The sequence below is a fragment of the Echinops telfairi genome, unplaced genomic scaffold (assembly GCF_000313985.2).
Source record: "Echinops telfairi isolate 266 unplaced genomic scaffold, ASM31398v2 ScPeMD7_7468;HRSCAF=8506_0, whole genome shotgun sequence".
In the NCBI taxonomy this organism is placed as follows: domain Eukaryota; kingdom Metazoa; phylum Chordata; class Mammalia; order Afrosoricida; family Tenrecidae; genus Echinops; species Echinops telfairi.
In genome coordinates, this window is record NW_022111369.1 from 68,356,640 (window position 1) to 68,368,087 (window position 11,448).

Genomic DNA, 11,448 nt, shown 5'->3' on the forward strand with positions numbered 1-11,448 from the left:
ACTTAGGAGTGAAATTGTGGGTCACTGGATCTACGTAGGTTTACATTCTGACAGATAGGCCAAGGCAGTTTCCAAAGTGGTTGTAAAGATGTAGAACAGATTTAACTGGGAAACAGTTCATTGTGCTGACTCACTGGGATAGGAATGAATTCACAAGATGAGTCAGCTCTAAGCTTTGAAAGGTGAACAATGCCATATTGTCGACAGGAATAGCCAGTCTTTTTTTAAATGGTACATTTCCGTGCCTCTCTTGATGGAAATATATAAACAGCATTGAGCGTTTCCCCAAGGACTCAGACCTCACTACGCATGTTGCTTGTATTCTAGGCTTTCACAGCCATAGTCCTTGTGAATCGAAATCCACTCAGCAACACCTACCCAGCATTTACCGGTGTTTGGAGAGCCTATGAGAACATTCTACTAAAGGATTCCAGAGTGCTTTGTGTTTGTTTGCCTGTCTGTCTGTGTGTTTGTTTAACACCAACCCCCCCAACACACACACCCTTCTTGCACTTTGAGGGCCACTTCTGCAATCACTGTGCCCTCATGGTTTCTAAGCGGCTGCATTAATTTGCATAAGACTAGATGTCGGTTTACCTTTCATTATTTTGGGCATCTTTTAAATCAGGGTTTAGCTAGCCTGTACTGTCTGTGGGCCAAATCCACCCTGCTGCACGTTTCTGTAAGTTGTTTAATTGGAGTGTTAAAAAAAACAACTAACTTCTAAACTCATATAGACCGTATGGTGACGGGATAGGACTGCTCTGTAAGTTTCTGTGGCTGTGAGAGAAGAAAATTTCCTCTTATTCCCAGCGAGCAGCTGGGGAGTTCAAGCTGCTGCTCTCCTCCGGCTTCAGTCGAGAGGAGGTGGCTCCGGCTCCACATCCACCCAAAGCCCTGGCTACAAGGCAGAGGTCAGACAGGCTCCACCCTCCACCCTTTGTTGAAAACGTGCATGCTCTTCTCTGCCGGGGTGGGTAGTATTCTGTTGCAGTGGTTACACAGCACTTAGAACGCACCATCATGGGACTTTATTAGATGAATTCTTCAGAGAAGCAAAAGCAGTGATGCTTATGTGTATATGAAGAAAGAAATGTATGTCAGGAAGATGGCTTGCACAGATGTAGAACAATTAAGTCCAAGCTTGTTCAAGTCCATGAGTCAGATGCTAAATTGGAGGCTTTTCCTGACCCACATAACTGTCAAGACTGATGATGAACCAAGAAGCAGAAAAATGACCTGGAAGCAGGAAGGGCACCGGTTGGTGGAGACTGGGGTGTAGAAAAATCCAAGATGAGCAGGTCAGGTTCATGGCCACAGAGTAGAACAACTACAAGGTCAGCAGACAATCTGGAAGTCCACTGGTTGCTGCCAGGATCAATAGGCATATGATGAACCATTGAACCTCTGGCCCTTTAACCCCCAAATCCAAAGAACCAGAAGTCAGACCAGCAATTGAAGAGCAACCTTTCCACAGAGGCTGCTTAAATAGGAGTAGGCCGCACAGCAGCTCTTGTCAGCCAGCAGCCAAACCCCTCTCTGATCCTCACCCTCCCAGTCCTGGGATCAATCCCTCAGCCCCTGCCTTGTTCTGTGGCCCAGGAAGCCCTTCACTCTGTCCCATAATCTCAGCACTGCTCCCTTGCCTCCCTCATGGCCTCAGCATAGCACAGCGTTTATTCCCTTCACAGCTTCAGGCAAGGACCTCACACATGCCATTGGTGGCTCGCCTTTCTTTGTAATCTTGGGATTTCAAAGCCATGATTTGAGACACCATCTCAGCCAGAGGAATGGTGTCTAGTCCTGACTAGTCCCCAAGATATAGAGCCCTTTGTACCTTATCTGCTTGTGTCCATCCAGGGAGTGCGGAGAAGTTTCAAAGACTGAATGAAAGAGCCATGCCCAAGCTTTTTCACTGCACTACTGACCTTAGGAAAATTAGCTCAGTTGTGATGAATTAGAAAACTACAACCATTAACAAATTCACAACCCACTGCCATCAAGTCAACCCCAGCTCATAGTGACCCTGTCTAGAGTTTCTGGAGCTGTGTATCTTTATGAAAGCAGACAGCCTCATCTTTCTCCTTCAGAGAGGCTAGTGGGTTTGAATCACCAACCTTAGCAACCCAGTACTTTCCTGACAGCACCACCGGTGTTCAACAGTTCCACGGGGTAAAGTAATGAGATTGTCTCCCACTCCTGGTCATATTTCAGAACACTGCCCTCAAGTTAACTTCCTCCAGGGACTTCCTCAAAAGTGCTAAAAAATTAATTAAGTCCAATGGGAAAATTTCTCTAAAACCATTACCAGTGCAATATCATTTCTAATAATTAAATAATCATAATTTTAAAACTAAGATGTGTTTAATTAAGCACGGCATGTTTTAAACTAACGTGCTCAGTGAGAAGACGTAAAATAGAAGCATAAAGGAAACACATCTCTTGGAAGCCTACAATCCAGAAATGAGCAATTAGCATTTTGCCTAATTCCTTCCAGTATTTATTTAATTTATAATAGAAGTGTATACACACACATAAATGTTTTAACAGAGCTCACTCAAGCAAGTTTTTACTCTGTTTTTCTTTGGATTTTTGTTCTCTTCATACTGTTGTGAGCATGTATTCCATTAGCAACCATTTTCAAAATTGCCATCTTAAAATAGCCTTCTAACAGCTCACAGCATGGGTATTCTGTAACCTCATCTCCTTTTATGGGACATGCAATGTCTATAGCATTTTTTTCTCATAAGCTATTTTTCACATCAGCTTTGACAACATGCCTGAAATATCTTTCTAGATGTGTAGAGGAAGATAATTACCTTTATCAATATTGCCTTTGTGAACTTTTTCATATCTTGTTTGTGTTTTATTAGCTTAGGGTGATTAGATTGCATGTTAGGGTTATAATGTTAAATATTTGATTATCCATAACATGCTTTTTTAAGATTCAGGAAACATAATTTATTGTACTTGTACATAACTTTATAAAACCAAGGCTATCCTTTTTAAAAAAATAATTTTTTCTCAATGAACATGCTATGGTAGACTATTCAGCCTCTGTGTTTATATTATTCATTGGTCTACTCATAAGAAAAATACATGCGCATGCATTTACACACACACAGATATAATTGAACAGGACTTCTACCCCAAATCATCTTCATCCTGTTTGTTTCACTTTTGTCTTTAGTTTAATAAACTTTATAATTTTTGAGAAATATCCTTTCGAAGTATAGACCCGTACTAATTAACTACTAAATGGATCATACTAAATACAGTGTGACTGTATTTCTATTAAAATATCACTGAACCTGAGTTACTCCGTGAGTATGTGAAATAACTGTCTCATTTTCTCCCCAGTCACCAGCCTCCCTTTCCAGAGTAACTGCGGTCAGGAAGCTGGCTCTGGATTTTTTAAAGGACAGAACAGTAATGGAAAGGTTTGAAGTACTTGTTCCTGAAAATCATGAACATTGGCAAAAATTCTACCTCTGTCAACTTTCTTAAATCAGTGAATATTTATGTAAAAAAAAAAGAAAGAAAGTTTGGTTGGAAAGAACTTAATATCCATGTGTATATTTTCATGTTCATTCTAGTACAAAATATGTGTTAATAGTGATACTTGATGTGATATATATATATTTATTCCTGACATAAATTACTCCAAGTGTGTTTATACTGTGAATTAATATAATGTATTATTCCTATTATGCTTTAATAACTTGTTTCTTAATGAGCCATGATATATGTATAAAATATTTTCACAATTCTTTATAAAGTGCGTTGGTTGTCATGACTGTTTATAACCCATGTCTTCAGCACGTTCCTGGAGCATCATCATCTTTGATGCTCATCCATCATGCTTAACTTTTTATTTTAAGGTTTACTGTCTGTCATGGGGGGGAGGGGGGATATATTCGGGCTTCGTCTTATAATAAGAGTGGCAAACGCCTTGGAGAATAGTGATTACCACGTACAATTGATGACTGTGATGGGAAAGGTACACTTATGTCCTGTATACAGTTGTTTTGACTGTCCCATAGAGAGGATCCTTCACGTAATACACATTCTATTAAAGTCAAGCTAGAAACTCTATTCAGAGTTTTTTAGAGCAACAGAACAGAATTTGGTAGTATTTTCCCAGTAAATAAAATTCTCCAGTGTATTAATCTAAAATTTCAGAATTAAATGTATGTAGGGTAGGTAAAATATTTTGTTAAAAGTCATTCAATAATATACAATAATAACTTTTTCCTTCTGAACCTATACACTGTAATTTATCATTCATCCAGAATCATATATAAATGCTGGATGTTGGCATAGAAATAGAAAACACCTTTTAACAATTAACTCACAAAGTTGTGATTTTCAATAATTTATAAGTGTGTGTGTATACACATACACTAATGAAAGAAGTGCTAAGTAGAATATCAAATTCTGAAATAATTTCATTGTTTCTGAGCCATACACATTCCATACACATTTGAAGGAAATCCTGTCCTTAAAAAATTTCTTTATGAAAAACTAACATTGGAATGTGGAAAAGTCAAAATAATTATTTTGATACATTTTGTTGCCTCCTGTGTTTTAATGAAGTGTGTGTGTGTGTGTGTGTGTACTCTCCCTAAAGCCGCTGTGCTTTGTATGTTTGTATTTGGCTTTTGCAGTAAGTCAGAGTGAAAACTGGGTGTCGTGTGGCTTTTCTGTTACCTTGTCATTTGATGTACCCCATCTCCTTGGTGTGAATTCATGTGTTATAGCAAAATATAAGATATGATTGTTTGCAGTGTCACATGGAAAATCTTTAGTAAATATGTAAATAAAAATAATTATCTGTTCCCATCTTTTCCCCAGAGTAATAGTAAACACTTTAATGTTGTCATAGATATTTGTAATGTTTTCAATAATTTAGAAGTTTACACCTTTGCCATATTGTTTTCATAACCACGATCATTTTTTAAATGGGTTTTATCCTCAATTACTGTCATGATCTTTTACAGACATTTAAATTTTTGTTTTAAATAATGAAATATCAATTTTCCAATAAACTTGTAGCTCATTTATTTCCTCTTCTTTCCTTTTTGCGGGTTTTATATTTGCAGCATTCTTTAGTTCTAGAGTTAAAGAAACATTTGCTCTAATCAGACTAATGAGGGATATGAGCTTTAGGTTCCAGACACCTTTCTGGGTTGTTGGGGTTTTTCCCGCAGTTCTAAATGTAAGGCATCAAGTCAAAGTTTGTTTCCACAACATGGTTGAACAAGCTCTGTGTGTGTGTGTGTTCACCTGCAGATACCCTTGTGAGAACATTAATTACCATGAGGTTGAGCCTCCTGCTACTGCACCTCACTGGAATCCTCTGTCACACATCTGGTGTCATAGCACCCACCTCAGTTCTTGCAAGCACCCAGCTTGCTGCCTTCTACCATTAGTTCTGTCATATTCTTTGTGAGCCAAGATAGTCTTGGGATAATTCGTTATCAACCATAGGTGCACCATTGGCGTTACCTGAAGAACTTTTTTTTTTTTTAAGATGCATATGATTGTTTTTCTTTATTTTGAGACTATTTTTGACCTTTCCTTGTTTCTTTGAGTGTCTTTTTTTTTTTAATCATTTTATTAGGAGCTCATACAATTCTTATCACAATCCATATACACATCAATTGTATAAAGTGCATTTGTACATCATTCTCAAAACATTTTCTCTCCACTTAAACCCCCGGCATTAGGTCCTCATTTTTCCCCTCTCTCCCCGCTCCCCCCTCCCTCATGAGCCCTTGATAGTTTATAAATTGTTATTTTGTCATATCTTGCCCTGTCCGACGTCTCCCTTCACCCACTCTTCTGTTGCCCATCCCCCAGGGAGGAGGTCACATAAAGTTCCTTGTAATCGGTTCCCTCTTTCCTACCCACTCTCCCTCTACCCTCCCTGTTTCGCCACTCACACCACTGGTCCTGTAGGGCTCATCCGCCCTGGATTCCCTGTATTTTCAGTTCCTATCTGTACCAGTGTACATCCTCTGGTCTAGCCAGACTTGCAAGGTTGAATTCGAGTCATAGTAGTGGGAGCGGGGAGGAAACATTTAGGAACTAGAGGAAAGTTGTATTTTTCATCATTGTTACATCGCACCCTGACTGGCTCATCTCCTCCCCGAGACCCCTCTGCAAGGGGATCTCCAGGGGCCTACTAATGGGCTTTGGGTCTCCACTTTGCACTCCCCACATCATTCACTATGGTAAGATGAAGAACTTTTTGATGAAATCTGATGCCAGAAAGTAAATCAGTCTCTGGAAATGAAGTGTGTAGTTTTTGTTGTTTCTCTATGTGATTCTACTCTTCAGTCAGGCTTTAAACATTCTAATTGAGGCCTGCCTGATTGATTTTGTGGCCCACAAGGAGCTGAATCTAGGGTTTGAAGAGCACTACTTGTTCTTTCCAAAACCTCAGTTTCTAGCTTCTTCCTCGCTTCTCTTGCCTGATTACTCCATTCAGTGCACTTATTCCAACAATCCTTTTACGCCACCAGCACAGCCAGACAATTGACTCTTCCACCTCCTCTGTGTCCCTCATCCTCATTTAGGAATCACTGCCTTTGCATGTGCCCTAAATCCCAGTCCTACCAATCAATAGACTCCACTCACATCTATATGCAAGTGCAGGTGAAGATGGCCAGAGCAGAACATGCTGACTCTGGACGGCTCCAGTGACTTGTAATTCCCCTCTTTGTAGTGAAGCCATTGTGATCCAGGTGCCAACAACTGCATCGTCCCATAGGCCGTGGATCTTTCATTTATTCCAGGTCACAGCAGACACTGGCATGCTATTTTCTTCCTCATGAAACAGTTTTCACCTTGCTTCCCCAGTACCAACTTAGGCCCGCTTTCTTCCCCTGGCTACTACGACTACGTTGCTTATGCTTTTAGCTTTCTGACTGGAATGTAGAACTACTGTGGGCTTCAGTTCATCTTTTTTATCCTCTTGTTGATAGGGTAACTCCAAAATGTCTCTCTTCAGCCCCAATCATTTTCCTGAATTCTAGACACATTTATCTAAGTGCTTATTCAACAACACCCCTGCTGAAGTGTAATGAGTCTTCAAAAAAAATGTGGACAATTTCCATTAGATTTTCATTCCATTTCCCATGTACTTTTAAAGTCTCCTCATGTTAAGTGTTGAGTCAGTTCTGGTTCATAACGACCTTATATACAACTATGAAACCAGGTGGGGCTGTACCATCCTCACAATTGTTAGGTTTGAGCCCATTGTTGCAGCCACTGGGTCAACTCATTTCATTAATAGCCTTCCTCCTCTTAGCAGCCCCTCCACTTTACCAAGCATGATGTCCTTCTCCAGTGTCTGGTCTCCCGATAACGTCTAAAGCACAGTCTTGCCATTCTTGCCGCCAAGGAGCCTTCTGACATTCCCAGGCAGACCTGTTTCTCTCCTAGCGGTTCATGGTACTTTCAGTACTCTTTGCCAACAACGTAGTTCAAATGCATCGATTTTCCTTTGATCTGTATTCGATGTCCAACTTCACATGCATATGAGGTAATTGAAAATACCATGGTTTAAGATAGATATCCCTTCAGAAACAGTTATAGGAGTAAGGTTCCTTAGGGTATGGGAAGAGGGGTGGGGATGCTGTTAGCATTGATGACTATAACCCCACTCAAGGGGAACGAACAACAGAATTATATATGAGTGGATATATTGGATCTTGTAAGATATGGCAAGATACTGTAAATAAGGGCTCTGGAGGATAGGTTGGGCAAGGGAGGGGAAAAAGGGAAGCTGATATCAAGGAGTTCAAGAAGAGAGAAAATGTTTTGAAACTGTGGTAGCAATTGTAAAATAATGCTTCACGTGATTGAACTATCTGTTATCTGTAAGAGCTCCCCCAAAAGTGATAGATATATATTGTATATACCCGTGTATAAGCCAAGGTTTTCAGAACATTTTTAAATTAGGTGCCTTTGCTGATATTTGGGTAGCCTATACTCGCGTATATATGGTACACCATGGCTTGAGTTGGGTGCCCTTAAGTCCGCGAAGTAATGTCCTTGCTTTTCAACACTTTAAAGAGTCGAATGTGGCAGATTTGCCTATTGCAATGTGTCATTGGATCTCCTGACTGCTGCTTCCATGAGCATCGATTGTGGATCCAAGCAAGACGAAGTCCTTGACAACGTCAATCTCTTCTCCATGTACCATATAGCCATATGTTTATTATATTCACAATAAGCACCTCAGTAAACAGCACCACCATTCTTGCTATTGCTCATGCCAATAGCCTTAAAGCTAGCCTCTTCTCTTTCTCTCATATCACATATCCAACATATTAGTAAACTTTATCAGCTGTACCCTTAACATATCTAGAACCAACTTCACCTCATTCTTAAAGGCCCGAGTCCAAGCCATCCTTTTAGACTGTTGCAGCCCCTCCTGAATCATCTGCTTGGATTACCCATAAGCCTCTGTGATCTTCACAGAGTAACAAGATTCCTCCCTAAGATTGGCAGAATTTGTCTGGCTGCCATCCCACCACCCTTATGATATTCCAGATGGATTTGACCTCTTGTTATTTCTAAAACACATTGGACACGATCGCTGCTGAAGGGAAGACGTGAACAGTATCAAATAGAACATCACAAAAAAGCACCAAGTGCAAGTACTTGAGTGATAAAGGTAACAGCGGAAATGAGCAATAGACAAGCTCACTCACTCACTCCCCTAGTGGATTCTGACTCAGAGCAACCTTATAGGAGAGGTACAGCCTAAGATAAATTAGTGTATTAGAAGATAAGATGAGAAATCCAGAGACATCAGGGGGAAAATGAAATGTGTCAAAGAAAGCTAAGCATTTGGAGGGTGGGAAAAGAGTGCCAGCATCCAGGTAGCAATGAGTCTTAGAGAAATGCAAGAAAGTGGAGCAGAGACGCCGTAGGAAATAAGGCTCTGGTGGAAAGAAAGTGGTTACTAAAAGTGCATTTCAGAAATGAATATAGGAGATCAAAGGGATAAACGTGACTTGACAGTTAAAACTGTGTCTGCTGATCTCCCCTCTGATGCTCGCTGGACCTGATCTGGCTTTCAACATTCTCTGTATTTTTGTTTTTGTTTGTTCCTATCTCAGAGGATCACCCTCTTACACATGAAAGCATGGGCAAGAGAGATTGAATAATTTCCATGGAGATAGAAATAGAATGAGGAAATCACTCTTACATTTTTTTATAAGTGGTTTCACTTTAACATCAACAAGGAAACTCGTTCCATTGCAGAGGCAGTGGAATTAAAAAAAAAATGCAAAGAAATACAGTAAATGAAAAGTATGAAATAAAATGGTAGAACTAAATACATAATAGGGTGCAGTGTAGCACTGATGCAACATACAACTTTCCTCTAGTTCTTAAATGCTTCCTCCCCACCGCTATCATGATCCCAATTCTACTATACTAATCCGGCTATACCAGAGGATGTACACTGGTATAGATAGGAACTGGAAACGGAATTGAGGACAAATGATCCCTTCAGGGCCAATGGGGTGAGAGGCAATACCGGGAGGATGGAGGGAAGGTGGGGTAAAAAGGGGGAACTGATTACTAGAGCCTACAACATAACCTCCTCCCTGGGGGTTGGACAACATAAAAGTGGGTGAAGGGACACGTCAGACAGTGTAAGATAAGACAAAACAATTTATAAACTATCAAGGGCTCATGAGGGAGGTGGGAGCGGGAAGGGAGGGGAAAATGAAAAGTGGAGAGAAAATGTTTTGAGAATGATGAGGGCAATGAATGTACAAATACGCTTTACACAATTGATGTATGTATGGATTGTGATAAGAGTTGTATGAGCCCCTAATAAAATGATTTTTTAAAAAAGTTTCAACCATAAATATAAATGAATAAAACTCAAGAAAAGACAGACTGAATTTTAAAGTGATTTATCTATATATCAGCTACAAGAGTGGCATACTTAAAATGAAAAGACACAAAAAGTTTGAAAGTTGAAAAAATGGTAAAAGTTGACCAGGCAAAGAAATTTGGAAGACATTAATCTGGCAAGATTAAATTTTAAGGGAAAAAAATGAAGTGTTATAAATTGATGAAAGCAACGATGGGGATGGTACCCTGGTGAAAATCACAACCATCATAAACATACCACTTATGTTTAAATGTATATGTATATATGTATCTTTATCAAGCCCCATGCCTAACACATTGAGATCAGACATTCTTCTCTAACACACCTCTAACACTTAAAAACAAGGTACCGTATATACTTGAGTATAAGCAACCTGAACATCAGCCGAGGCACCTAATTTTACAACAAAAACTGCATTAAAAGTGTGCTGACAAACTTGGCTTATACACGAGTATATACGGTATATTTGTTCTTCAGTGAAGTCTCAAATTCAAAAGGATTCAAAATTAGTAAATATTAAAAGAACAGGAAGAAAAACTTCAATGTGTGTGGAAACTAAAATAATTATCTAAATTGCCATTAGGAAATTAATAAAATGTATAAGGAAAAAATACTGAGAGTTGGTAGTTAAATGATACATATGCGTAAAAGTACTAGAATCAATATTATGAGACCCTGCCAGGAGTTATTAAGGAAAAGCAGATAGCTTTAAATAAACTAATCAGGAAATAAAAATTGTCAATAGCAAATGAAGTTTTTAAACTCAAGATACTGGAATAAAGGAGCATAACACACACACACCCTCAAAGTAATAAAAATAAAACAATAAGATAGAAGACAATAACAAGCCCCACAACTCAGATTAACAAAAAGCTAATAATTCTTTTTTTTTAGTTAAAAGGCTTAACGGTGCTGAAAAGATGGATCAAGAAAAAAATGTGTATAATTCAAAAGAAAATAGGAAATATACTGCAACTATGTCATAATACAAAGAAGGATAAAATGGGTAACTTCCAGGAAAATAGTAAACAGATTTGGTACAAGAAACAATATAGAACTTGATTAGAAGAATAGTTATTAAAACAATGGAAAGACAGATATCAGGGCCTGAGATTTTATTTTACCCTGTTTCTTGTGTGCTGACAGAATATGGTAGTCCTCTAGACCTACGACAAAGACCTTTGTAAAGCACAGCAATCAGCGTAAGTCTTATGGATGCATTGGTTTCCCTTGACCCTCAAATACCAAGGGGGTAATGTTGAAGTGGCCCTGCAGAGGATTTGCATAATAAGATCACTGAGGTTGGGGGAAACCACCTCTTTTATACCAAGTAGTAAGTAAGCCTGCTCCTTTCCCCAGGAGAATTATCTCGTCTCAAGGTAGCTCACTGCACACACATGCTGAGAAAGAGCTTGAATGGAGAACACTGTGCAGGATGCTCAGGTTATGTGGTAGACTTATGGCTATACTTCCAATATAATTTGTTCATTCGTTGTAGTATTAAATAGGTACAGCCTAAGATAAAT

General features: G+C 39.2%; 1 protein-coding gene across 1 annotated transcript in view; it reads left to right on the forward strand.

Annotated features, from left to right (window-relative positions):
* Positions 1-4,840, forward strand: part of CEP135 (centrosomal protein 135) — a 110,990-nt gene extending 106,150 nt beyond the window's left edge. Inside the window, exon 26 of the mRNA XM_004706334.2 lies at positions 3,361-4,840. The gene's annotated coding sequence lies outside the window, so the exon portion shown is untranslated. The remainder of the gene's footprint in view (positions 1-3,360) is intronic.
* Positions 4,841-11,448: the final 6,608 nt, after the last annotated feature.